The 9,040-nt window shown below is 52.7% G+C and overlaps 1 long non-coding RNA gene across 2 annotated transcripts; it reads left to right on the forward strand.

Annotated features, from left to right (window-relative positions):
• The first annotated feature begins 4,870 nt into the window (after nucleotides 1-4,870).
• Nucleotides 4,871-8,730, forward strand: LOC125325474. Of its 2 annotated transcripts, none has more exons than XR_007203347.1 (5): nucleotides 4,871-5,211; nucleotides 6,305-6,598; nucleotides 7,248-7,452; nucleotides 8,064-8,156; nucleotides 8,259-8,730. It is a non-coding gene; the product is annotated as an uncharacterized LOC125325474 (long non-coding RNA). The 2 variants fall into 2 exon arrangements; XR_007203348.1 differs by lacking the exon at nucleotides 4,871-5,211 and adding an exon at nucleotides 5,706-5,742.
• Nucleotides 8,731-9,040: the final 310 nt, after the last annotated feature.

The following is a 9,040-nucleotide window of genomic DNA, read 5'->3' on the forward strand; positions in this document are numbered from 1 at the left end:
GTCAAACACGGAGAGAGTGAGACTGAGCCCCTGGGCTCAGGTTCTGTGTGAGAAGCCACACAGCAAGCCAGAAATCTTTGCTCCAGATCACCAGAAATTTACACTGTTGAGGGTGGAAATACTGAGAGTTGAGTCTTGGGAGCTGAGCCAGGAAAGCAGCACCTCTGCCATGGGCAAATTTGGCACGTGGAGAGAGCTCGAGCTGCTTGCAAGAGGTCCCAGCAATGTGTGTGTGGAGCTGGGGGGAGCATGAGTTGCAGTGTCGTGTTTAGAGTCCCCCTGGGTGAGGATGTAGGAATAGACTGGAGGTTTTGGTGACTGAGGTTTCTTTTCTGTGGCAATAATTGTTCTTGGCCACATCATTTTGGTTTGTTACTCTCCTGTGGTTTGTTTTACAGGCCTGTTTCCTTTCTCTCCTGCTATGGTGTCTCAGTTATCTTCAGCAGAGGCTCAGCAATAACTAAACTTGAGCTTAGATACTTAAACTTCAGTTCAGAGTAGATACACGGAAGAAATCCTTCCCTGTGAGGGTGGGCAGGCCCTGGCACAGGGTGCCCAGAGCAGCTGTGGCTGCCCCTGGATCCCTGGCAGTGCCCAAGGCCAGGCTGGACACTGGGGCTTGGAGCAGCCTGGAACAGTGGAAGGTGTCCCTGCCCTTGGCAGGGGTGGCACTGGATGGGCTTTAAGGTCCCTTCCCACCAAGGCCTCGTCTTCCTTTGCCTTCAGTGTCTGCCTCAGAGTTTGTACCAAAACCAAAGTGAGGTTGGTGTCACCTTCTCTAAACTGGGAGAACAGATCACTCCAAGCTGTGGGGAGATGGAGAGGCTGTAGGATGGAGAGGGTGCAGCCCTGCAGACGCCGAGCTGTGGGGTTGCTGCTTTCAACAGCCTCGTTGTTCCTGCGGACACAGCTCAAGGTGGGTCTGAGAGAGACAAACTCTGCTTTTGGGGGTTTGTGTTGATGAGGAGGGGAGGGGAGGTCACTGCTCTGCTTATTGTAACTGCTGGGGCAGAGCCAGGAGCCCAAGGCAGGACAAAGGCGAAGCAAACCTCTCCGAGCTCTTGGGTTCTCTTCATTCCCAGATATTCTGATTCCTGCCCAAGTCCAAGTTCATTGTGCTGTGCAGGATGCGAGTTTAATCAGGTTTTAGTGCTGGTTTAGCTGAGTATTTCTAGGGCTTGAGGATGAAGCCAAATGCTCTGCATTGAAAAAGTGATGGATGTTCAGCACAAGATTCTCTTCAGGAACTGGCACGAAAAGTGGTTGCTGAAGCTGAGGGAGGAGCAATTCACAGCTTGGCTGGAAGAGCGAGAAGTGCTCACTGCTGGTCTGTCACTTCATCCTCATGAGTGAGTCTGGGAGCTCCCGAGATCAGCCAGGCTGCAATTTCAGATAGTTTAGATGGTCTGGCCTTGAAAAATTCATATTTTGGTGCCTGGAACAAAAGCTGAAGGTGGCAGGAAGTGGCAGCAGTGGCAGGGAACTGAAGTGACACCACCCTGAGCTCAGAACTAATTTTGGTTGTGACCTTGAGCAGTCCCTGGGCCACACCAGAGCTTTTTGTGTCACCTGCTTTGGGAGGTTCTTCCTTGCCCGTGGAGAAGTTGGGTCTCGCACAGGTCTGCTGCGGAGCACCTGTGCCACCACCTTTAAAGAGCCACACTGGAGGTGTCAGTGAGCCCCTCAGTGCCTGCCCAGCCTAGAGCAGGGCTGGGAGGGCAGGGGGCTCAGGGAGTGCTCATTGCTGGTGGTGTTGGAGCTCGGAGCCCAGCCCTGAGCTGGGTTTGTGGCTCTGAGGGCACAGGGAGTGTCCGGAGCAGGCCTGGCCTGGGCAGAGTAGGAACTCCTGGAGTAACTCCTGAGTAACCCACACCTTCCACGTGAGAGGGAGGCACTCCCAGAGTCAGGCGCTGTCTCCTCAGAGATGCTTTGGGGTTTAATTCTGTTCTCACAGTGACTCCTCTCACCTGGGAACCCCGTGGTTACCTATAGAGGGTCTGAGGCCTTAGGGATGTAAATATGGACAGGAGGGGTTGGAATCTGCCTATCAGGGGATCTTCCCCTTGCCCACAGAAGAGTGTGCAGAACTCTTCTGTGTGATGATAATGTTTTCATACTTTAGGTGTGAAAATAAAAAATGGGAGAAATCTCGTTTTTCTGGCAGCACACAAAGAACTTTCTTCTGTGTCAGCACTAAAACTCTGTGAGGGGATGAACACCTGGGAATCTGAAAGACACATAGCTGGAAAGCATCAATATGAATGGATTTTTCTGCTTCTTTTTGCACTTGAAAGAAAAGTGAAAGTTACAGGCTGAGTCAAGCTTTTACCCTTTATTTCAATCAATTCAGTTATTGCTAAATATGGCTACACACAGGTAGCCCAGGTGACAGAGCTGCCTCCAGCTGCTCCTTGGCCCCAGTGTCCCACGCGGGATGCTTGAGTTATCCACTGAGAGCCCCCTTGAGACTGGAGCACAGGTAAATCTGCCTGTCTGAAGGGCAGGATTGTGTCCTAAGTCCCTGCTCATTCCTTCCTTTCCTCAGGCCCCACCATTGTGGCTTGGGTGGCAGTGGCACGTTGGAAAGCCCTGGGGGTGCCAGCTGGGGGTGAGAGCTCGGGGTGCCAGCCCAGGCTCCACCAGCACTTGGCCCACACTGGGGCACAGATTGAGAGATGAACTCTTGGAAGCTTGTCCTGAGGAGGATGAATGGTACCTGCTGGCGAAATTCGGTGCTTTCACAGAGCTGTGATAAACCCCAAAGTCTTAGACTGCCAACCTACAGCCTCTGCACCGTCACGTTCCCCAGTTGCATTTTGTATTGGAATTTTACCTGCTCCCACCTGCGTCCTCCTGCTGGCAGTGCCAGCAGCCCAAGTGCTGCCTCTCCTGAGAGCAAGTTCCTGCCTGTTTCCTCTCCCAGCCCCAGCTCTTGCTTCCCTCTGGCAGAGGCAGCTTTAGGTGCAATATCCTGATGTTTCTGGGAGTGGGTTTTGGAATAAACCTACACACGGGATGTCCATGGGTTGCTGCTATGGATTCTGTGAAAGGTGATCAGGAAAAGCAAGTTCAGAGTTATTCAGGGGATCCTCTGATTCCTGCCCATCTCATGGAGCTGGTCAGGGTGAAACTACTACTCCCATGCTTTTTATTTTCCTCCTCTTAGTGCTGGTTTTTCCCCAGGTAAGTCAGTGCTGGAGCAGCCCTTGTGGGTTTATCTGTAATGAGCAGTGGTTGTGTCTGCACACGGAGATAGCAGATTCCAGCTGTAGTGTGCAAACGTCGGTGCTTTGTGCCTTAGTGCACACCCACATTTGTCAGCTGACAGGGCTGATGCGGTGAGAAAACCTCGCACTCTCCAATAACCTGAGCACAGGCACTTCCTGCGTTGTTACATTTAACCAAAGCTCTGATAAAAAATACTACATTAATTTTTCTAATGGAGACCAGATTCCGCATTATCATAATTTACGTTTTTGGATAGTCTTTGATTGACTCTGGTGGGAAGGGAGGTGAATCAGTATCTTGTACTTTAGGGAAAGATCTAGGGGAGAATTGAATTGTACTTCCTTGGAATTCACATCACCCCCCCCCCCCCCTTAGTTGGAGATGTTGATCTTGAGAACAACCAGCAGAGAACAGCCCAGGAAGGGCTGAACGTGAAAAAACAGTGCAGAGCATACAGAAATCCTCTTTGCTGTGTTCATCATTCTGTCTTCATCTTGGATTGTTTCCACCCTTCTCCTGCACCTGGAAGTCACAAGCATCCTGCAGTGGCAGGTACTCTGGGTTCTTCTGCCAGGAGTAGTCTAAGAACAGCTTTTGCTGGGAGCAGCTCTGACCTTGCTGAAATCACTGCTGAAATCTCCCCTGACTCTTGCAGTGCCAGAATTTCACGGTGGCAGTGGTGAGGCAGGGACTGAGCCTGGTTCATTGTCCCCAGAGCTCGGGTAGTACAGGACAGTCAGGCCAGTAAAGCCCCTGCTCAGGGCTGGGAACGAGATCCTGGCCAGCTTTCCCTCTCTGCCCCTCTCTGCAGTCCTGCTGGGCTATGTCATGCTACTGTGTTACAGCATTGTTCCATGTCTTTTTTTTTGTTTGTTTTTAAGGAAGTAATGTCAGATATTGGCAGTCAAGGGCGATGGAGCGAGGTGAGCTGTGACCGGTGGACAGAATGAGTTGTTACGGCCTCGGTCTCAATTTTTGGTGCAGCTCTAAGCATCCGTTGTTGTTTGTGTGTTTTAGGTGGTCCACTTGCAGGATGTCCTGGCCCTGGATGCTGGAGGGTGCAAGCCTAAGGTATAGGTGTGGTGTACTTCAGTCGGAGCAGGGAGGCTGTGGTTTCACAGTCTCTCAGCATGTTTCGTGTGGTTTTGCTTTGCTTCTCTGCAGGTGCTGCTGCCGCCCTGGGCGTGCCAAGGGACAGAGGCGAGCAGGTGAGTTGGCATTTAGGTGGGGTGGCTGATAGGCCAGCGGTCTATGGCAGCGTGCTGAGCGTGTCCCTTTTCATTGTGCAGGTTTGTCCTGGCCACCTCCAGAGTCAGATCAAGATTTGAGGTGAGCCGGGGCAGTGGTGTGGAGTAGCCCGGGGATGCTCTTCTTGAGGGCAACAGTGACGTTTTCTGTTTTGTTGTCTTAGGTACCGTGAGCAGGTGTGGAGCTGAAGCTTGGAGAGAGCAGGTAAGCGATGAGCCTCGGCAGTTTCGAGGGAGGGGGCCTTGCGGAAGGGGTCTCTTTTGGCGTGTGTTGTCAGAGGCTGAATTTTCTCGTTGTTCTCCGTCTTTCGCAGCTGCCAAAGCGGACCGTGGGGAACGTGTTGACATCTGAGGTGCTGATGCATTTTTTCTGTCAAGGATGGATTTTGTCTATTTGTCTTCAGAAAGCTAAGTGTTGGGAGCAGTGGTTGGGAGAAGGGAAAGGCCTTTGGAGTTCCAGGAGGCAATTGGAAGTTAGCTTAGAGGAGAGGGCTGTTGTGGGAGGGTCCCTTGGAAGTAAAGGGAGAGGGTTTCTCCTCAGCATCACCTGAGCCTTTGCTGGGCAGGGCAGTTCCCACCCATCTCTGTCATCGGCCTTTGAGTCTCGACATCATCGTGGATCTTTTTGCCCGAGGAGCTCGCCTTCGGATCTGGCACGATCGCCACGGTCTCCATTTTACCTACTCGCTGGCGTAGCCGCCTGCGGGCATCTTGGCCACTTGCTGGATGGTCAAAGGTAAGGGATCAAAGGTCGGGTTGTCAAGGAATGGGTCAAGGGGTCAAAGGTCAGGGAGTAAAAGGTCAAGGCTCGGGCTCAGGATTAGAGGTTCCAGCATGATTTTCCACGGTGGTTCCCAGTGTGGGGACACGGGGTGTGGGGTCAGTGGCGCCAGGGGCGGGCAGGAGCCCCGTGGGCAGTGGCCGGCAGCGGCGGGGACGCCTCCGTACGGGTCGCGCCCCTCCACTGCCAGCAGAAGCCCCCCTGCGCCGTGCGGTGCCCGGCCGCACTCCTTGCCCTCCCCGCCGCTGCCTTCCCGCACTCCCACCGCAACCCCTGCTCCCCTCCAGCCCAGGGAAATGCAGGAAAACACAAAATCATCGAGGTGGAACAGTCACCGGAGCTGCCCGAGCCATCCCCCCGCCTGAAGGCGGCAGCTGCCCAGAGCCAGGGGCACCCAGCAGGATGCAGCTCCTCTTTCCCAGGAGCTGGAGGCAGGGTTTCCCAGGCAGGGGGAGCAGGGAGAATTTCAGCTCCCAGCAGCTCTCTGTGAGTGCTGGATGGACTCTGGGCTGAGCCAGGTGGGAGGTGTGGGGGGTGTTCATGTCCCCAGGAGCTGCTCAAATCCACCTTAAACTCCTGGAATGGTCTGTGCTGGCAAGAACCTTACAGACCATCCTGTTCAGCCCCTTGCCATGGTCAGGGACACCTTCCTGGGGTGTCTGTGCCAGAGTGGTGGAACGGGCAGGACTTACTCCCTGAGCCCAGTCCCGGGCAAGATTGGGGTTCCCATGGGAAGAAGCCTGTGAGCTGCATTTCCGGAGCTGGGAGCCTCCATGCCTGGGAGTGTTTCCAGTACTGCTCTTTGGCTTTTTCCATAACTGGGCATGATGTTTCTCCCCAGAGCAAGGTGGTTTTCCCTGGATTGTTGGGGTTACACACTGGCTGTTTGACAGCTCTGTTGTCTCTTTCTCCTGAATGGAAGAGCGAGGAACGGGGGATGCTCCCGACTGTCTCAGGGATGTGGGAACAGCCCAGTTCCAGTGAGGAATGTGACGCCCAGCTCGTGGCGTGTGCCCTGAGATGGTCTTTGCTGTTGTTTTGTCCTTAGAGCCTGTTGGAGTGCTGGCCTGGATTTGGGAGGAGCCAAGTAGCCTGGAGCAGTGAGGTTTTTCCTGTCAGAAATCCATGCTGGGGATGTTTTCCCTGGCTGTCCCAAGGGGAAGGAACAGCTCTGGAGTTTTTGCAGCCACAGGCTGGGGATGCATCCCCTGAAAACCAGTTCAGGATCGGTCATCTGACTCTGTCCCTGACCTGTGGCTTCCAGGGAGCCTTCTGGTCTTCTGGATATTCCCAGGAGAGGATATTTCACCACCTGACTTTTAAGCCAGGAATTCCAAACCCAGTAAGTCGGTCACATTCTATGGGAGCTGCCCCAATGGTGGGATGGCAGAGGGCACACCCGACGCTGCTGTTTGGGACATTCCCGACTGGAACGGGAGCCAGCTGGGCATTTTGGAGCGCTGAGGCCACCAGGGCAGCCTTGAGTGGCATTCCCAGGCAATGCTGAGGCATCCCATGGCTGTGGCACGTGGCAACACATGCCTGATGTGGAGCAGAGAGAGGAAGGGAGAAATTCTGAGTTGATGGGAGGAATGGAATTGGGCTTTCCAGAATGGAATTGGTATAGGTGCTGATGGTATCATGGAATCATGGGGTGGCTTGGAAGGGACACAAAGACCCTCTGGGCTCTGTTATCCCATCCCGTGGCAAAGAACACATCCAAAACTGCCTCCTCACCCTCATGGAATGGCAGTGGGTGTTGGGAGCTCTGGCAGGAGCACCTGGAGACCAGGTAAGAATAGCAATGGCATTGTTTTGGCTGCTGCTGGATGTGGTTTTCTCTTTTCAAGATGTTCCTCTGATTGATGTTTTCACAGTAGCTTGCTAGGCCTCATTTGAGGATAATTCCAAGAATTTGGAAGTCGTTGGAAAAGAATGAGGAAAAAAGGTGAACCTGATCCATTCCTAGTAATTCTGAACTTCTCTTGCAGCACCGTTCCAGGGGAAAGCTGGTGAAAGGATAAAGATGCAGAGGAACAAGTGTTGTAAACCCCCCTGCCTCCCTGACAAAGCAAACCTTTCTGCAATCCCAGTAAATCTCTTGGAGAAGCTGTGGGATCATAAGGTTTCCTAGGAAAGGAAAACTAAGGACAGAGATGAGGAAAGAGGCTTCCAATTAACAATGATTTGATGGAGGTAGGAATGATTCTTGTATGTTTGATGCACCCCTTTTTATTCCTGGGATAATTTTAAATGATTTCTTTAAAAAATCATTTCAATTTGGGAATTCAGATTAGAGAGGAAACGATGCAAAATAAATGCAGGGAGAGATCACAGAATCATCCTGGAATGGCAGAATAGTTTGGGTGGGAAGGGATCTTAAGGATCACCTCATTCCATCCACAGGGTGCTCCAAGCTGCGGCCAGCCTGGCCTTGAACACTTCCAGGGATGGGGCAGCCACGATTTCCCTGGGTTTACGGGCACAAGAGGGAATTTCCAGCAGGAACTGAGGGGTTTCCCTTGCTCTGCCTGGCCCTAGCAGGGCTTTGGGAGGCAGAGGCTGTGGGAACAGGAGCTTTGTCCACTGCCTTGGGGGAGTCTCTGATGTCCCAAAACCCAGCAGAGCAAGTGGTTGTGGTTTAACATCCCGTTCAAAGGAGATGCCAGGCCAGGAACGGGAATGGGCTGCAGAGCAGGGATGGTGCCCAGCAGAGGGGTGACTGTCCAGGGGGTCCCAGCAGTCCATCCCTGCTGCCCAGGTTTGGGATGAGCAGGCTGGTGACTGTCCCTGTGCTTGCTCTGCAGGATGAGGAAGCCAGGCCTGCTGAGGAGGAAGATGAGGAAGTGTGTGAGGATGGAGACAGCGGCCACCAAAGGCTGGGGAAGGCACAGATCCAGGTAGGAGACGTTGCCTTGCGAGGAGAGAGACTTGTCTGTCCCGTTGGAATTTGGGGCGTGAGGCCAGTGGAACAAAGGGTTTGATTCCATTTTCTTGCTCAGATTTTCACGTGCCTTAAGAGAGCTTTGCGAAAATGTCGTTATCCCTGATTGAGTCTCTGAAAAACAGGGATTGAAGCTTTCAGAAGGGGCCCAACCCTGCCTGCATGTATCCAAGTGCAGCCCCCACTCCCTGTTTTTGTGTACAGCTGGGATGAGACCTCAGCTGCTGTTACTTGCCAGCTCACAAGTTGTGTAGCTCAGAGCCTCAGCCATGAAGGGCCAGGCTGTGTTTAAAACAGCCCAAGGTACCAGAGAGCTGGAGTAATTTCCTAGCAGGTAACTTGACTTGGAAGCTGCATTCTAAAATTTGTCCACATTTAATTTATGCCCCACATGGAGACACCTAAAGAAGCAGAGGTGGGGTGTTCCTAAGAAAAGAGCATCTAAATTCTTTGGTGGTAGAGGGCTTAAAATTAAAGTCTGAGTGGAGGTGCCTTTAGGACACTTCCATTCCAGTATCTGAATGGAATTTAAATGAAGTAGCCAAATCCTGACAAGCTTGTATGAACTCCAAAGCCTCTGCAAGGGTTTCACAGCCAGGGAAGGAGATAAGAGTCTGGAGTCTCTCCCCAAAACCTGGCTGCTGGTTTGTTTGGCCAGGCATAGGAATAATTGTGTATTCCCTGGGGCTGTCCTTATGGGGAGAGGTTTACTTATGTGCCCTGGGTTTATTCAGTGCATCTTCAAAGTGATGGAAATTGATTTCACTGAAAGGCCAGGGGTGCCAAATGTTTTCCCCAGCCAGAGCTCGGAGCCAGCCCAGTGGGAAGGGGTTTAGTGGC

This window comes from Corvus hawaiiensis, chromosome 4 (assembly GCF_020740725.1).
Source record: "Corvus hawaiiensis isolate bCorHaw1 chromosome 4, bCorHaw1.pri.cur, whole genome shotgun sequence".
NCBI classification, from domain to species: Eukaryota; Metazoa; Chordata; class Aves; order Passeriformes; family Corvidae; genus Corvus; species Corvus hawaiiensis.